The sequence below is a fragment of the Sphaerodactylus townsendi genome, linkage group LG07, assembly GCF_021028975.2.
Source record: "Sphaerodactylus townsendi isolate TG3544 linkage group LG07, MPM_Stown_v2.3, whole genome shotgun sequence".
Taxonomy (NCBI): domain Eukaryota; kingdom Metazoa; phylum Chordata; class Lepidosauria; order Squamata; family Sphaerodactylidae; genus Sphaerodactylus; species Sphaerodactylus townsendi.
In genome coordinates, this window is record NC_059431.1 from 106,126,015 (window position 1) to 106,144,466 (window position 18,452).

Below are 18,452 nucleotides of genomic sequence, written 5' to 3' on the forward strand. Positions count from 1 at the left end.
CTGGAAGCCAGGTCTAGCAGAACTGGCTTTCTCAAGCTGGGTACCTTGCTGTCTTCCAATAAACACTTCTGATCAACATATCCAGAGTCTGTTTATTGACTGAAGGTCCAAGACCTAACAAGCCATTTGGTATTCCCCTTAGAAATTGCATGTTTTATTGTTTTATATTGAGGATGAGGGTTCTGGACACACCAGTCGTATCCTGTACTTTTCAAATCGCTTCTGTATCTCTGACAACTCTATTGCATGTGTAGTGGGCTGGGATCAATACGTGAAAATGCCTTATTGGCTTTTCAAGGTCGGCGAGGTCTACTCTGACCAGCAGGAGACTTCTGGGATCATGTCAACATCTTTCCTATCACCTACTTGTTGTTTTAAGTGGAGCTGCCAAGGGCTGAGCCTGGAGCTCCCAGCATGCCAAGCGGGAAGCTCTACCATCAAGCCGCAGCTCTGTATTAAGCTGCTTTACACAGAGTCAGACTGTTCATCTAGCGGAGTCAGCGTCACACACTGGCAAAATTGCCCTTCCACTGGGGTAAGTGATCTGGGGAGGGAGTGGTGGTGCTCTGCTCCCAGAGGCAGCTCCCCCCCACCTTTGGATGGTGCTCTTAGGGGCTTTCCCCACTGACAGAGTTGAACTGGTTTCTACCTAGGTTCTCCTCAGTGAATCCCCACTGCCACCGAGCTCAACATTGTTTTGTCTCAGTTCCCTCCCCTCAGAACTACACTTTTCTGCCGGAACAAGCTTGATACCGCTTTGAAGCTTCGAAGTGGGGAAGCATCGAAACAACACCTCATCCGTTCAACCACTCACGAGCCGCTTTTGTGGCATGTGCAGAATGGGAGAGTCGTGGCGGGCAGAAAGCGCATGTAACTGTAAACTGTAAAAACTGTAAAAAAAAAAAAAAGAACGCTCTCGTTTCCCGCCATAACACAAGCCCCAATCACGATCGAGGAGTGAAACAGGCACCAAGATGATCCCGCCCATTTAGCTCGGTTCCAGGGGGCCAACTCAGTTGCTGTGGGGACAGCCTGGAATCGCCCTCCACTGAAGGGAACCGAGTCGGCCTTATCTGTTTCTTGCCTTGAAAATCCAACTGAGTTGCCATAAGGAGAAGAAGAGTTTGGATTTATACCCTGCTTTTCTATCCTGCAATGGATCTCAAAGTGGCTTACAAACTTTTCCCTTCATCTCCCATCAACAGACACCTTGTGAGGTAGGTGGGGCTGAGAGAGTTCTGAAAGGACTGTGACAAGCCCATCATCGCGCGGCAGGCTTCATGTGGAGCAGCAGGGAAACAAATCCAGTTCTCCAGATCAGAGTCCATCACTCTTCATTACTACACCACACTAGCTGTGGTTTAACAGAACAGTACACAACAAGGGAAGAAGTCAGTAAGCTTACAGTGAACCAAACTGACCTTTAACAGACATACAACACATCTTAGACGGTTACGAAATTGGACCAGAATACTTGTTAAAGTTTAAGGAGTCTAGCACTGTCTTCTTTCATTTCACCCTTTAAATTTGAGTGGGTATAGAATGTTACTTGATGCCAGTTTTTCAGCAGGAGTCAGACACAAGACTGCCTGTTGAGCAGTGTACATTCTAGGAACATGTAAGCATTTTTGGTCTAGTGGCTGTATTGTTAAAATTTAAAAACGAGACAGTCACCAAAAATATACTTGTATGCCCCTAACTTCCTCCTTTCTTTCATTTCGTTGGTCTCTGCCTTTCTGACAAAGAACCATGGGCTTAAATTTGCTATCACTGCATATAACAATTCACGCAACAGACTCAAACTGGTTCTTCGGGGAATTGTAATTCTGAGATGGTAGCAGACAAGCTCTCTAATCGACAATTCTCAGCACTTTTCCCCAACCTACAATTCTGTGCATGAAGTCAGGAACTGGTACAAAAGTGCTACAACGTAATTAGTGCACATGCGGGTGCTGTGTGGTTTCCGGGCTGTATGGCCGTGTTCTAGCAGCATTCTCTCCTGACGTTTTGCCTGCATCTGTGGCTGGCATCTTCAGAGAATCTGATGTTGGGAAAGCAAGTGGAGTATATATACCTGTTGGAGTGTCCAGGGTGGGTGAAGAAACATTGTCTGTGAGTAACAAATAAGACAACCAGGTCAATAGTGGAGTGTCACCCACCCTGGACACTCCAACAGGTATATATACTCCACTTGCTTTCCCAACATCAAGATGCCAGCCACAGATGCAGGCAAAACGTCAGGAGAGAATGCTGCTAGAACACGGCCATACAGCTCGGAAACCACACAGCACCCCAGTGATTCCGGCCGTGAAAGCCTTCGACAATACAGTGCGCATGTGCTTAGGCAATCACGTTCATGCACACAAAGGCACAAGTTGCCCTCTTCAGCTTGCATTCCATAGAGTACAACAGATAAGAATGTGGTTTGATCTGCCATGAAAGGAGAAATTGTATGTTTTTCATTATGGCAGAGAAAATCTCGAAACACACCGGCACACATGCCCAAAATACCACCAGTGTGCTTCAGGGTCAAGTGGGGATTTGAACATAAGGACATTATGGTAGAGGAGGAACCATGGCTTAGTGGGAGAGTATCTGCTTTGTGGCTGCATATGGAGGGTCCCAGGATCAGTCCCCAGCAATTTCAGTCGTGAAAGGATTAGGGAGCAGGCCATGTGAAAGATCTCTTGGCTGAGACCCTGGAGAGCTATTGCCAGCCAGAGTAGACAATACTGATCTTTATGGACTCAGCATAAGGCAGCTTTATGTGTTTGCAACCATATTTCACTCCAGAAGGTCTTCAAATGTTGGGTTATGATCAGTTTCTGTTCTTCTGCTTTACCTGATTATTGTGATATTTGGTGTGATTTGGGTTTATGCATTTCTGTATTTATTGATTTTTTTTTATTGTTAACCATTTACCATGTCGACAGTTTGCTAACTAAACATATGAATCTACCTGGCCATTAGTGATCTTTGGGGGCTTTACTTCAGATGTCCTGCGCTAGATGGTGTTAACCCAAGAATGCTTCCTGGCCACTGCACCAAAACAATGGAATCATTCCCCCTGGAAGATGTCTGTCCCCATCCATTATTATCTTCTGGCAGCAGGGAAAGAGTGTTTTTGTTTCCCTTGGAATTCCAGGACTGACTCTCCATCCTTTCTATGGATTTAACGGCTTTATAGGATTTTTTATGTTCATTAAAATATTTCTTTCAGTGTTCACCACCTGGAAGACCCTTCAAGGGCAGAACGATGAACAGAAATATTTTAAATAAATTAATAAATCAAAATAAATCAGTTCAAACTCAGTAACCAAGCCGGGGTCTCCCACACTGTAACACCTCCCCCACAGCGATGCAAATATTGGTCTTTTGAGGTGCTAGTCCATATTTAGTCTGTTCTCAGACTAAATACCAGCATGGCTCTGCCGTTGTTAAGAAAGCGACTTCCTTTCTGGAAGTAGAATTGGCTCTGGGAGACGAGACATGATTGCACGGATGCCTTTCATTCTGCCAATTGCGACATACTGTTCCTCACTCTCAGCAGCTTGTTAAATCACGACCTTAGCCTACATCTCTCTCGGTAGCTGAGACATATGGGAGCGAGCTCCCATTCAGTGGAAGTTGCAGCCAAATTATAGGGAGAGTAAATGTCACTAAGGAAAAAGTGGGGGATATATATGGATGGAAGAAATACATTGCACAGCCCAATACATTTCCAAAAAAAGGCACAGTTGGCCAACACTATGCAATGAAATGGTCCTGATACCTTAGAGACAATCTCTTTGTCTGATATTTGCCCTTGGTAAAACGCTGCCTCTTTTATACATTCTGAGGATATGTGGGCTCTTGAAATTTTGTTAGTGTGCAGTGTGCATATACGCACTAGAGTTCCCTGGCCTTCCCAAATCTCATGAGGGGGAAGAGATTCATTTTGGCTCTAATGCATAGACACATGCAGAAGACAAGTGGACTTCTTCTTTTCTGTGCTTATGTTCTGGTCGTTCCGTGTCAACACCATTGGGAAACACACTGAGAAGTCTAAAATAAATGAGTTATGGAGGGGTTCATGACAGAAGGAAAATAGTAAAAACTGGCTATAGTTTTGGGTGCAGGTCAGTGGTGTAGCGCCAAGGGTGTTCTGGGGCACTGCAAGGGTGTTCTGGGGCATTCTGGGGTGGGGCAGAGGCGCAGGCACACGCATGCCCCTGGCGTAGTTCCCCCTCGCTCCACCCCTGATGCAGGTAACCACATTCTAGAGAGGTGTTTCTCTATGTAGTCTAACAAGAACAGTACAACTGGGATAAGACCGCTTCCGAGTCTTATTAATTAATATGGATATTGTAGAGCTTTAAAAGGTTCCCAGAAAGGAAACCCAGATGGTCAGTGAAGAAGGCTAAGAGGTTTGGTTCTCTTCAGTCAGAGGTGTAGCTCCAAGGGAACGGGGGGGGGGGGTGACGCACTGGGCACACACCCCTGTGGGGATGTGGTGAGGGTGTGGCAGGGGCATGGCAGGGGTGTGGCAGGGGTGTGGCGTGGCAGGGGAGTTCTGGGATGAGATGGGGCCAGTACACCGGGCGCTCTTCCCCCTTGCTACGCCTCTGTCTTCAGTGTATTTTTTAAAAAACATGGCAGAGAAAATACTGAACGGTTACAGCAGCAAGTATTGCAACAGGGCCGAGAGAGTTTTAGAGGTAAGTCTCTCGCTGGTTTCAGGACTACGGCTGGCAATATTAAGCAGGCTGTAGAGTGGGGGGTTCAGGGTCCAAGGCTGAATTAAGAGTCAGGGCCGTATCCCAGGGGGAGCAGGCTGACTCAGAGTCTTGGATCGCCTCCTGCAAGTCAAAGGAAGCTCCTGGAGGTTTCTCAACAGCTTCCTTCAGGAGAAGAGTGAGATGCCCAGTTTAGAGTTGCCACTCTCCAGCTGATGGCTGGAAATCTCCCGCTATTACAATTGACCTCCAGGCAACAGTTCACCTGGAGAGAATGGTCACTTTGGAAGGTGGACTCTACAGCATTATACCCCACTAAACCCAACTCGCAATCCCACCCTCCTCAAGCTCTACCCCCAGCAGCTCCACCCGAGCTCAAGCTCCACCTCAGGCCAGAGCTGGCAACCCTAGCCCAGCTGCCTCCTCCTCTGAGTCTTCATCCTCTTTGCCTGATGAGGAAGAATGTGCGCTCTGGTCTGTGCCAAATATTAGCACTCGGGGCTAGCACCCTAGCCCAGCGAAGTTGATGAGCCATAGATTTAGGGCAGACCAAAGGAAGTACCAGTACTTCTTCACTAAATGAGTAATTGGCAGTGGAATCCTAAACTGAGTTCCATCCTTCTAAAACCAGAGTCTTCACTAGATTTATAAGGGTTAACTCTGCTTAGACTTGCACTGAAAATTGTGGGATGTAGTGATGGTTGGTAACCACCAGTGGCTTTAAAGGGGGACGGGTCTATTCACAAAGGATATCTCCATCAGTGGCTATTGACATTTATCTTGCAATGCACTCTGCATCTTCAGAGATACAGCGGAACCTCGGTTTTCATTGCCTTCGGTTTTCATCGGTTTCTGTTTTCATCAATTTTTTCAGTGAAAAATTTGTCTCGGTTTTCATCGATTTGCCTCAGTTTTCATCGATTTGCAGTAAGGTGCAGGGGTTTGTGGAGAAAAATCACCTGGACAAAACTGTTGCAGGCTGTGTCTGCAACCTGTTTAATGACAACTTCTTGCCCCATTTCAGACAAATCTTAAAGAGGAGTCAGAAACAGACCTCTTTGGACAGCTTTCTGGTGCGACATTGGTCCACTGGCTCTGAAGCTAGTCCAAGTGTTATTGTTTGTTACTGTGTTCAGCATTAAACACAATGTTTATTCACCAAAAATGTGTTTTTGGTATGTTTTTTGGAGCGCCTCGAACAGATTAATTGGATTTACATTGATTCCTATGGAAAAGTTTGCCTCGGTTTTCATCGGTTTCGGTTTTCATCAATTCTTTTCGGACGGATTACCAATGAAAACCGAGGTTCCACTGCATTTCTGAAAATACTGCTGATGGAAAAAAAATTGGTTAAAGGATGTTTCAGTCTTTGGAATTTCTACAGCATCTGGCTGGCCATGGTAGAAAACAGGATGCTAGACTGTATGGACAGTGGGGCTGTTCTCATGTTCTTAATCTCCCCTGACTAGCCAATGTATTTTCCCAAAAGTGTTTTCATCATAGCTTTTCTATAATAATTATAAGCAGATCTGCTGTTAGAGTAAATTTTCTAGTAAGCGTACGTGATGTTTTCACTGTGTGATCTGTTTGTATCACATCCTGCTTCAGATGCCAAAGCAGGGCAGACACACGAGGGCCAAATCAATAAACACAATATGCAGAAAAGTTAGCAAATGCCTTCAGTGATGTGTTAATGGGATGAGGGGGGTGGAACTACAGGGAACAGGGGTCTTAACATTACCCTTATTTCCGTCTCAAATTTTTAAAAGAATATGAAGCATCAGGAAAGTCAAGTTGCGTAACAATAAAGGATTAAGTGTGAAAGGCAATAAGGATTTAATTTGGAAACAATAATGAAAGCTTCCAAGAAACTGTGGTGGTGTTTCCGAAATCCTGATCCCTTGACTTTCACCCACCTCATCTTCTCCAGACAGGAAAGGTTACCAGCGGGCAAATTCCTTCCTCTTTAGTGGTTGTCGTGAGATTCTTGTTTGCATTTGTTTGTGGCTGGAATCAGACCAAATAGCAGTCGGGGCACTGAAGAGCCAATAGGGTTGTTTGGGGCTCCGTGCTTTGCCTTGGGAGAGCACAGCGAGGAAGGTGGGTTCTTAGATAAACAGGGTAAAACTGGCAGACAGAAAACTCAGACTCTTAAGGAGTCTGAGGATGTTATTGTGTCTCTGAGGAGGGGAAGGGCTGAGGAGTCTAAAACTGTAGTTTTGATGTTCGGTCTAAAAAGCTTCTAAAATTCAGTTTAAGCTCTCCATTGCTAGTCACACTCTCAGTAAAGTGGTTTAGACTCATGGTAGTCGTATGGCTCGGAATCTTGAGACAAGGTAAAATGTATAACCAAAAAGGCTGGGGGTGGGGGGGAGAGGACAGAGAAGAAGAAGAAGAAGAAGAAGAAGAAGAAGAAGAAGAAGAAGAAGAAGAAGAAGAAGAAGAAGAAGAAGAAGAAGAAGAAGAAGAAGAAGAAGAAGAAGAAGAAGAAGAAGAAGAAGAAGAAGAAGAAGAAGAAGAAGAAGAGGAAGAGGAGGAGGAGGAGGAGGAGGAGGAGGAGGAGGAGGAGGAGTTTGGATTTATATCCCCCCTTTCTCTCCTGTAGGAGACTCAAAGGGGCTTACAATCTCCTTGCCCTTCCCCTCTCACAACAAACACCCTGTAAGGTAGGTGTGGCTGAGAGAGCTCCGAAAAGCTGTGACTAGCCCAAGGTCACCCAGCTGGCATGTGTGGGAGTGCACAGGCTGATCTGAATTCCCCAGATAAGCCTCCACAGCTCAGGCAGCAGAGCGGGAAATAAAATCCGGTTCCTCCAGATTAGAATGCACCTGCTCTTAACCACTACACCACTGCTGCTCCTAAATATACCCTGTCCCTTTAAGATACCACCCAAAGCACTAACACACACAAGTTATCCATCACAACATACCACAGAAAGCACCAAATTAACAGGATTTTTACAAAAAAATAAGATTTATTTTTTTAAAAAACATTCTTTTCTGCTTCAAGTTGTGAGAAGTTCCAGGGCTGGTGTTTACACCTATTGGTTCCTTTTTTGGAGGGGGTACACGGGAGTGACAGTCTTACAGTGTTTTTGTACTATCCCCTTAATATCCAAACATTCAGGCTGTGCAGAAGGGGAAATAATACTTAGGGACTTGTACAGGAAACAAATCCACTACTCCAGAATAGATCCTCAGAAAGACAGATCCTGAACTCTCCGGGATTTAGCAAAAATCACACGCTCTGGGGGTGGCATGAAAAGAACAAGGAAATGGCGAATGGGCGATATGGTGGATTAGATAGGTGAGGGGCATTGCAGGGGGAGAATCTTTTTGTAAACAAAAAAACCATGGGGAAAACTCCACAAAGTAGTGCATGCACAAATAGCCAGTGGCTTCCTGGGTACCATTTTCCCACCACATACCCCCATCACATCAATTGAGGGCTTTTTAAAAAAAATCCGCAATTGCTATACCACTATGATGATACATATCAGTTTCAAATCTCAATGGAGCTGTGATAGTGCTATAGTTTATGAATGAAGAAAAGACGGCTAAAGGGCGGGTGGGGCAGTGCCATCTGTTACGTTCACATTCCCACGGCCAATGTGGAATCACTGCGGCACACATGGAAAAGGAAAATGGGTTGCGGGAGAGAGTGGAAAGTATAGATAAAACTCTCATGTGCATGCCTACTCCTTTGTAGTAGCAATGATAATGTGGAGGATCCTTGCTATGGGGGAGCAGTTTTGGCTCAAATGGGTGCAAACAGAACCTTTCGCTTGCTTGCAAAGCATGTGTGCAGCAATGGAACAGCTCAGGCCCAATAGTCTCTATGGTTATAGAAAAAGAGAAAAACCACTCAAGTCACCAAGACAGTAGTACAGTATTTAGTGAAAACTGGGAACACTGAATACAAAAACACCACTTGGGACTATGTGAATCAGGGGCGTAATGCCCGTTGGGCAAGGTGGGCAGCTGCCCAGGGCATCACCTTGTGGGGGGCACCAAAATGCAGGGTTCGTTTTTGGGTATTTTTAGTGGTTTTCCGTTTTTGGCCTGCAGGGGGCGCGGTTTTTAGGCTAGTGCAGGGGTAGGGAACCTGCGGCTCTCCAGATGTTCAGGAACTACAATTCCCATCAGCCCCTGCCAGCATGGCCAATTGGCCATGCTGACTGGGGCTGATGGGAATTGTAGTTCCTGAACATCTGGAGAGCCGCAGGTTCTACCCTAAATAACATAAAATTTCAGCATCATCGGAGATTTGTCATATGCTACCCTCCAAGTTTGGTGCAGTTTGGTTCAGGGAGTCCAAAATTATGGACTCCGAAAAGTGGTGCCCCCATCCCCCATTGTTTCCCTTTGAGGGTCCATAACTTTGAGGGTCCATAACTTTGGCCTCCCTGAACCAAACTGCACCAAACCTGGGGGGTATCATTAGGGCAGTCTCCTGATGATAGGCTGAGATTTTGGTGCTGATATGTCCAAAAATGCGCCCCCTGCAGGAACATCCCAGAAATTTGCCCCTGCAGACACCAATGACCTGGTGCAAAAACAAGTTTTTGGTCGTGGTGGGGTGGCCGCCCATGGGGGGGGGCATCCAACTCAGGTTTTGCCCAGGGCTCCAGTTTGCCTCATTACACCCCTGATCTGAATTGGCAGGATCTCTTCTGTCTTCTCAAAGGCACATCTGCTCAGTACTTTTTTACCCCAGCTCCGCCCACTGCTGAAGCATCACAGGATACGGCGCAAAGGTGTGATCAGAAGACCTCTGCCTGCTTCCAAGTGTGGAAATAATTTAGTCTGGAGTCGACATTTTTACTACAAGATGAGGTTTATTTATGTACTATTCCACCTGTTTCTTCATAGGGACCCAAGGCAAAAAAAGTCATATTTTTTAAAAAGATAAAACAGTGCAAATCATTTAAAATTATAATACCACAGACCCCTACTACAAACCAACTGCCTGCAACAGCCTGAAAACAATTGCCTGAAGAAATGGGCTTTGCATAGTCATCATTGTAGGAGTTCTCCATAAGTGGACCGGCAACCTGTTATACACCCCTGAAAGATGTCACACCTGAAAATGTTCTAGATTAAGGAGTGGCATGGAGATTTAGCAGAATCTTCATGAAATCCCACTCAGTTGAAAGAAGCTGTTGTGAAAGGGAGAAATGAACATTTGAAATCCTTGGATACCAACACCATGGATTTAACCAGGAAACTAATACACAGTCCATGAGGGGACTCTACAACACAATGCCGTAACTTCATTCGTCTGTCCCTTTGGTAGTAAGTACACTGCAGAACTTGAACTTAAGCTTCAAGATTGTCTTCAAAGATATTTCAATAAAGAGAGTACTTTCCCAGTCTTGCTTTGAGATTACTGTGACATGGATTAGAGGCATAGATCACGATTGTCAAAATTCCTATTTCATGTATGTACATTCTATAGCTCCACAAATGTAACTATTTCATTCTAGGATTCCAAAAAGATTGTAATGAAATGCCATCTTGTGATGAAGCACAGTTATCATCATTTGAATTCCAGCAGTGGCATAGGAGGTTAAGAGCTCGTGTATCTAATCTGGAGGAACCGGGTTTGATTCCCTGCTCTGCCGCCTGAGCTGTGGAGGCTTATCTGGGGAATTCAGATTAGCCTGTACACTCCCACACACGCCAGCTGGGTGACCTTGGGCTAGTCACAGCTTCTCAGAGCTCTCTCAGCCCCACCTACCTCACAGGGTGTTTGTTGTGAGGGGGGGAAGGGCAAGGAGATTGTAAGCCCCTTTGAGTCTCCTTCAGGAAAGAAAGGGGCGATATAAATCCAAACTCCTCCTCCTCTTCTTCTTCTTCTTCTTCTTCTTCTTCTTCTTCTTCTTCTTCTTCTTCTTCTTCTTCTTCTTCTTCTTCTTCTTCTTCTTCTTGTCCTTGGAAGGCATAGGGACCTTTCAATATTTTGAATTAAGTAGGGCTGTAAGGCAGGGGCAAAGTGAGGGGGAACTGTGCCAGTCACGCCCTCTCCACACCCTGGCCACACCTACACCCCGGGGCATGCCCGGGGCGTCACGCCCCCCTGTCCCATGGGCACGGCGCCACTGCTGTAAGAGGTTGACATCCTTTAGGTTGTATTCTTGCTGTGTTATTGAATTCATTGCCATCTCTTTGGAATACTAAGTGCCATTCTTTGGCTGTAGGCCTCCCATTTTCAAGGATGTCCGAAAGTATTTCAATAAAACTGATGAACATTGTCAGGCGGAATCTCTGGAGAATGAATCTCTCCATGGAACCCAATAACAGTAAGAAATTAAAGCCTGAATTGTAGCTTTGATGTCCAGAGGCTCCTCAAGAGACACTTTTTATCAAGTTGGAATGAGCTAGATAAAGGTAGAAGGCTGTCTTGGTACAATCCGGTTCCTTCTCCATCATGTTATTGATAGTGGTCAGGAAGGATGGATCACTGCCAAGTTCAGGCTCCCCATGTTACTAGGCACAGTGCCAACTTATGATAACATTCCTTCATGGGAATGTATTAAAATGGAATGGAGATAACTTTATATTGGATTTTCTTTTATCTTGATCCATTTTCAGATGTCTTCCTTGCAGCAGACTTAAGAAACTGTAAAACATAATAAATATATTTGAAAAATCTGAGGTCACTCCAACATTGGCTGAATTGCCAAGAAAAAAACTTCCTTTTTTTGTCTTTCTCCTCCTCTGCCTCCCCCTGATTTTAGTGAATAGATTTGTTTTTGAACTGTGCTGTTTGCTAGCATCCCCCTCAAATTTAAATGCAAGATCTCTTGCAGCTGATTTTCAACAGTAGCAAAGCTTCGTGCCAGCGTTCCCTTTAAATCATCTGGGTGTACAGCCACCATGTTGGTGCTACTCATGTGGAGGAGCATGGAATCAAACCCAGTTCCCCAGATCAGAGACCTTCATTCTTAACCAATACCCCCATGCTTCATTAGAAACTGTAGATTTCTGCTTCATTACAACTGTGGATTTTCAAATCTGGTTTGTTCCAGATCTCAGCCTAAATACTTCTGTCAGTGGATCTGATTTTGTGACAGTTTGCCAAAATTGGGAAGGCATATTATTTAGGAACCTGAAATTTCACAAAGGTGATGTGACTAGCTGAAGAATAGCTTTCTCGAGGTCTGTTTCCGAGTTCACTCTGGAACACACAATGAATGATGACCTCGTTATCAGGCAGACACAACAAATGAAATCATTATCACCCTTGGGCATCAATGTGCTTTGAAATCCTGGCATTTAGACAAGACAGGTCTGGCAACCCAATTGGCCTTAAAATGTAAAAGGCCAGTTCCTGCTTTATATATATATGCCCTAGTTGGGTTTACACTGTGAAACGTTCACAAAAAGAAAAGCCCTCTGATGTCCTCGAAAAGCGTTAAAAATCCTCTTTTTGCAGTGCTTAGTGTTCGATTAGGATTTTGGTGACTCACGCTCAAATCTCTACTCTGCCATGGAAGTTTATTAGGTGGCTATGGGCCAGACACACACACTCACTTTAACCTACCTAACAGGGTTGTTGTGGCAAGGATAAAATGGAGGAGGAGACATTGGTGATCCTTCCCTTTTTAACATCTGCGGCCTTTTACATCTTGGGCCTTTCCGTTCCCTCCTCAGAGGGACTTTTGGATTGCCGGACGCGATGTTTTGTGCTCCGTTTTAAATGGTTTTAATGTGAAATTTAGAGCCCTAATTTCATTATATTGTATGTATTTATTGAATGTGCTCTTGTTATTTTAGATTATATCCATTGTTGTACACCAGCCAGAGCCCTCCGGGGGTGGGCGGTATAGAAGTCGAAGAAATAAATAAACAAATAAACAAACAAGAAGAGTTACAGTAGAAGATATATCTGGAAATGCATCTGTACCATATACGGCAGAGGCCTTCAAACTATGGCCCTCCAGATGTTCAGGAACTACAATTCCCATCAGCCTCTGCCAGCATGGCCAAGTAGCAGGGCTGATGGAAATTGTAGTTCCTGAACATCTGGAGGGCCATAGTTTGAAGACCCCTGATATACGGCAACAGGACTGTTCTGTTCCCCAAGTAAAATATTCTAGGTGCCCTGTACTCGGCCAGAACAGAGTGGGAGATTCAACCAAGGTGGGACAGTTAAAAAAAGAGAGAGGTTTTATTGCATAGAAGATTTGAGTCCCTAACTCCTTCTAGGGTCTGACTAAAATAAAGTACTTGCTTGACTGGAACAGTTTGAAGCTTGAGACTTTGATCCTTTCTTGGCTACTTCCAAGAAAGTCCTCTTGGTCCCTTCAGGAGCAGCAGTGGCGTAGGAGGTTAAGAGCTCATGTATCTAATCTGGAGGAATCGGGTTTGATTCCCAGCTCTGCCACCTGTGCTGTGGAGGCTTATCTGGGGAATTCAGATTAGCTTGTACACTCCCACACATGCCAGCTGGGTGACTTTGGGCTAGTCACAGCTTCTCAGAGCTCTCTCAGTCCCACCTACCTCACAGGGTGTTTGTTGTGAGGGGGGAAGAGTAAGGAGATTGTAAACCCCTTTGAGTCTCCTGCAGGAGAGAAAGGGGGGATATAAATCCAAACTCCTCCTCCTCCTCCTGGACCTCGCTTTCTGTACTACTGAGCCACAGCCCTTCCATTTTAGACAGTGCACCAGTGATATTAGACAGCGTGCCAGTAATATTAAAGACGTTAGCGTGGGACACATAATCTGAAATAGCTTAAGCTTGAAATAGCTTAAGGGGGAAAGGGTTTCCCCAGTGACTGTTCTGTTATAGCAGACAGGTGATCGGTCACTATCAGAGATTTCTTTCAATATTTTCTCTAGAATTTCGTTCATGTGAATGGACTGACAGCCCAAACCACAAAATTTAAACAGGCATATCTATGGTGATAGTATGTTACTTGCTTGATAATAGGGAAACTCAACTTTTAGACTAGACCCTGCATTATTCTCTGACACCTTTCTCGTTCAACCAAAAATAATTACACTGATCTTACTCCACTGATCTTCTCTTGTTGGTTTTATTACATTGGCAGATTTCAAAATAGTATAAAACAGAGAAGTATCTTTGGGAAAAGACGAGTTTATTATTGCAGTAGATTTAATAGACTATATAAATCATCAATAAATTCTCACTTTAAAGCTATTTACAAAAATTATGCCATATAACTGTGTAAATGCATATAACTGATAACTTCAGCAATATATACAAACTAAGCTTTACACATGTACAAAAATATATTTTACAAGTAATAAATAGTAATATTTTAAACCAGCCATATGTTCTCACATTTAGAAAAAAATCCGCCACCATTTGGTGATCAAGTGCTGTTTATATTTGACTCTAATGTACACTGTACAACAGGCTTTGTTTTTAAATGAAAACCTTAGGAATGGTAGCGTCAGAGAGTTTTTACAAAAATATAGTCCATTCTTTCAGTGCACAGTAACCATAGTTTAAACTTCTCCCACCTGAAAACACAGCTACAAGATATTTTTAAGCATTCTTATCTTTGTCCATTTGTCCTACCTGAAGAATGCCCCATGCCTTGCGGTACACTGATTGTAATGGTTTGTATTTTTTTTAATGTGTACAGAATTTATTTGCAATTGCTTTTTGCGACAGCCATAAATATTGACAGACTTCAGAATGAACTAACTAAATAATTCATCAGGCAGGCCAACACAACTGAAATGAATTGTGGTGTGCTTGTTTTATAACTGGGACACTTTCGTACAAATATGCATGCCAGCTCGGTTTACGTATGTTGCTTGTGCTGTGACTCTGTTCACAACTGTAAGCTTGTATGTTTTTAATGAAGACTAGCTAATTGCATGCAGAATGCTAACAAGTTCTTCTAGCAAAGCCAATGTAATGATTCTTGCTTGTACTCATGGCTTTCTACATCAACTGCATTATGTTTCCACACACTCTAAAGACACATACAGATAAAACATTCTAATGCTTGCATTGTTACAAACATTGTTACAAATGCGATTTTGGGTCCTGCAACCTTTCTCATTGCTGACCAATAAATATTCATTATTGTTACCATTAGGAATACCATCTTCAAAAAGGAGCACAGCTGGAAATACAGACGTAATAGAGAAAGTGACAGTGATAAGAGCTCAGAGACTGTGCGGTAGTTTTGTACCAGTTCCCCCTATTTGAAACTGGTAAGGGAGAGAGTATTCCTGTTCCCTTTACAAATGGTTGTTTCTTGCTCCTTCTTAGCTGATAAAACATTGCAGTAACCCACATATTTATATAAATGAAATGTGAGCAAATAATTTGTCACCATATAAAGAGTGCAGATTTATAAGTAATGGGAGGTATTGGCCTAATTTGACCTGGAGTTAAACCTTGCAGAGTCCACAAACATTCCCTCTCCATTTATACACTCCTATTTGGATTTTTGGCAACACTCGTGCTACAGAGCATGATGATGACATAGTTAGATTTCTCCATTCCTGTAATCAATTTATCAAAAAGCCATTGAACTTCAAACATCAAAGGATGTAAAAACTCAGTGGAACGGGATGTTCCTCAATAACAGAACTGTCCAATGGTAGAAAGTTTTAGGACTCTCGCCAGATTAAACACAGTCCAGACAGATGATCAAATTTGTAACTCTTAAACAAATCCGACGTGTTTTTACACCTTTCATAAAAAACAAGAAACTTTTATGGCAAGACAGCATTAAGAAGACAAGTTGTTGCCCGTACCAAATGTGCCTTCGTTTGGGAGAAGCTTGTTTAGTTTACAACCTGGGTCGATGAGCTGTTCGGTGCACTGCAACTTCATAAAAACCACCAGCACCAGATGAGAAAATCCACGTGGGCGCAGACATCAGGATGGATTTCAATTGATGTATCAAGAAAACATCAGCTGCACATTTTAACAAGGATGCTGTCGAGGCATGCTGCAATGCTTTCAACTGCATATCCCGACGGATGCGTATTGCTGTGTATAGTCTGCGGGCTATCTAGTCACGTCAGCCTTGAAAGTCTCCAAGGATAACTTAGAATGTTGACAGTATCACAGACTGCTGATAGATGTTTCAATACGTCCCGTGTTTCACACCCAATGTGCTAAAGGGTGGGGGGGGTGTCCCTCCCCTCCAGAAACTGTTCTTCATTCCTTTCTCCATAGAACGCAAGCACTGGTTTTCCTTTCATGATCTGACTGCCCTCTAGAAAGAAACACACACATACACATTTAGAATCTCAGTCCGTAACAGTGCTTTGTGTCAGATATTAGAATGGTGGGATTGGCCTATCTGGGAGGGGGTAGCAATCTGATAGTTTTCACTATCTTCAAAAAACTACAGATCCCAATGGTCTTTGAGGAAAGCACAACCATTAGCATGGTCCCGTTTTGTATTATAGATCCACCCCTAGTGTTCAGTTGTCACAGCACATATGATGAAATGTAACAGCTAGCCACGCCCAACACCGCCATCTTTGCTTGTTGCTCCTGATGAGCACAATGATCTGCAACATAAGGAAAGAATTCTGTGGCCTTAGGAACAGGCCCATAAGGTTAGGGGGCACCTGTGTTCCCTTAAAAACAACCCTTCCTTCCTTCCTCTTTGCTGCAGCTGTAGCTTTTTTAAAAAGCCAGTCTCTGACTCAAAATGAGGGGAAATGTGAAAGACTTTTTCTCCTGATTTGCTTTGCTATGCATGGGGGGGGGGGGGAAGGGGGGGGGAAGGGGGGGGGAAGGGGGGGCTGGAGAAGCCGCAGCAGGATTTTGGAGCCGACTCTTCTTCTGACACAGTTAACCCCTAACTGACTGAATTAATTCTTGTATGCTCGGTTCCATGAAGACTTCTCTATGCCCACAAACAATTCTGGGGTAGTCTAGAAGTAGCAGGACAGATGGCCATTTCTCGCAGACATTTATCTCTTTACCAGCAGTCCTTCAAATGGCCTTTGTCAAGTCCCTGTACTTACATCACCCATAACACCTATGAGTAGACCCAAAGGGCTGAAAAGAGACGCAGCAAGCAAGTAAGCCCTTTCAGAGATGTAGAGGGGCCGGGGACACTCAAGGTTTTGTGGCACTTAGCCACAATAAATGTTAAAAATGCGGATATATAAAAACAAAATAAGGATCCAAAATGAGCATAAATTGTTGCAAAGCGTAAGAAAGAAGAGAGAAAGAGAAACAATTATCTACATATGAGGTCTCCTTTGTGCTTTATGCCTGTATGGCCTTTGTGTTTGCGTTTAGGAAATTTAGGAGCAGCACCTGTTTAGGAAATTCATGGAGCTTTGGGACTACAGCCCAGGGAGGGCAGGGTTTGGGAAAGAGAGGGACCTTGGCAGGTTATAACGCCATGGATCCCACCATCCAAGCAGTCATTATCTCAAGGGGAACGAATCTCTGTAAACTGGAGACCAGTCGTAATTCTGGAAGGTCTCCAGGTCTCACCTGGAGCTTGGCAACCTTACTTCTCGCTCCCACCACCCATGACTGCAGGCAAGCCTAAACTCCACAATCTCTTCCTAGATAAAGACGTGAAGGAAAAGAAAAATGAAACAGTCTTTTTAAAAAGGAACACCTCTCTGCACATATAAAAACTAACTTATCAGAGGAAAGGCCAATTTCCTCTCAGGTCTCAGTTATTTTTAGTGTATGTATAACTTTTTTGCGAAACATCCAGCCATGTGACTCCTGTGAACTTGCAGTCAGAACAGGTACAATCCAGCAGAAGGTACATCATGGAACTTGGATCTTAGTCACCATCTGATAACAGCAGGGTAAAATCAAGCTTCTAACTACATGGCAGAACTGTGCCTGGGTTTGTTCCTGTTTCAAGTCAATAGACGTGGTCTGGGATATCCACAGTTCCCCGGCACAAAAGAGCCGCAATTCCGATTGGGATCACAATATACAGGGACAGAAGGCTTAAATTTCAATCTGCTTGTTTGCTGTAATATGGCCGTTGTTGAGACTGTTCAACATGTACTATTGGAATGTCCAATGTACGAGTCGTTACGCTCTATATACATCTGTCCATTGATAGAGAGCTCAAACGATGTTAGGCTACCATGAATGAATGAATTATGAATTTTCTACTCAACAGTTCCTGTGATCTTGTTTGTGATAATGTTGCAAGTTTTTTGAGGAACTACTTGGTCAGGCGCAATCATTGCCTACATAGTAGTAACGGCTAAATTATTTTATGTGTGCGTGAATGTTGTGAATGTTCAATGCTGTTTTAATGTATTTTAATATTTTAATGTCTCAGTAGATAAATGCCCCTTTTTACTAACTCTGTAATTTATAATGCCAATAAAGGCTTTGGAAACTAAAAAAAAAATTTCAATCCCAGCCAGGACAATAACACAAGAGATAAATCTCCATTCTTGAACACCATGGCCCCAATCCAAAATAGACCTCTGAATACCTGGGAATTAGGGAAATCCCAGACCATGTCTACCAACCCAAGCAAGGGAACAAAGGATTGTGAAGCTAGGCCCCAATTTCTCAGTCCCATTGCATGCAGCAGCTACAATTTCTCACCACGAATTTTCTTTCATGGCATTCTTCCCAAGGCATCTCACAAAGTCCGCCGCTTCCTGTCCTTTCCTGAGATAAGAGATTCCATCTCGGGAACAGAACACCAACCTGTACCATAAACAAAGAATTATTGCTGAGTGGAGTTGCAAAAGTTATGCACACACAAGCGTTTATGCAGACTCTCTTGAA

General features: G+C 43.8%; 1 long non-coding RNA gene across 1 annotated transcript; it reads right to left on the reverse strand.

Moving 5' to 3' along the window:
- Nucleotides 1–13,801: 13,801 nt before the first annotated feature.
- LOC125437194 lies at nt 13,802–18,371 on the reverse strand. Its single transcript, XR_007245148.1, has 2 exons — nt 18,267–18,371; nt 13,802–15,927 (listed from the first exon to the last, which is right to left on the reverse strand). It is a non-coding gene; the product is annotated as an uncharacterized LOC125437194 (long non-coding RNA).
- Between the last annotated feature and the right edge of the window lie 81 nt (nt 18,372–18,452).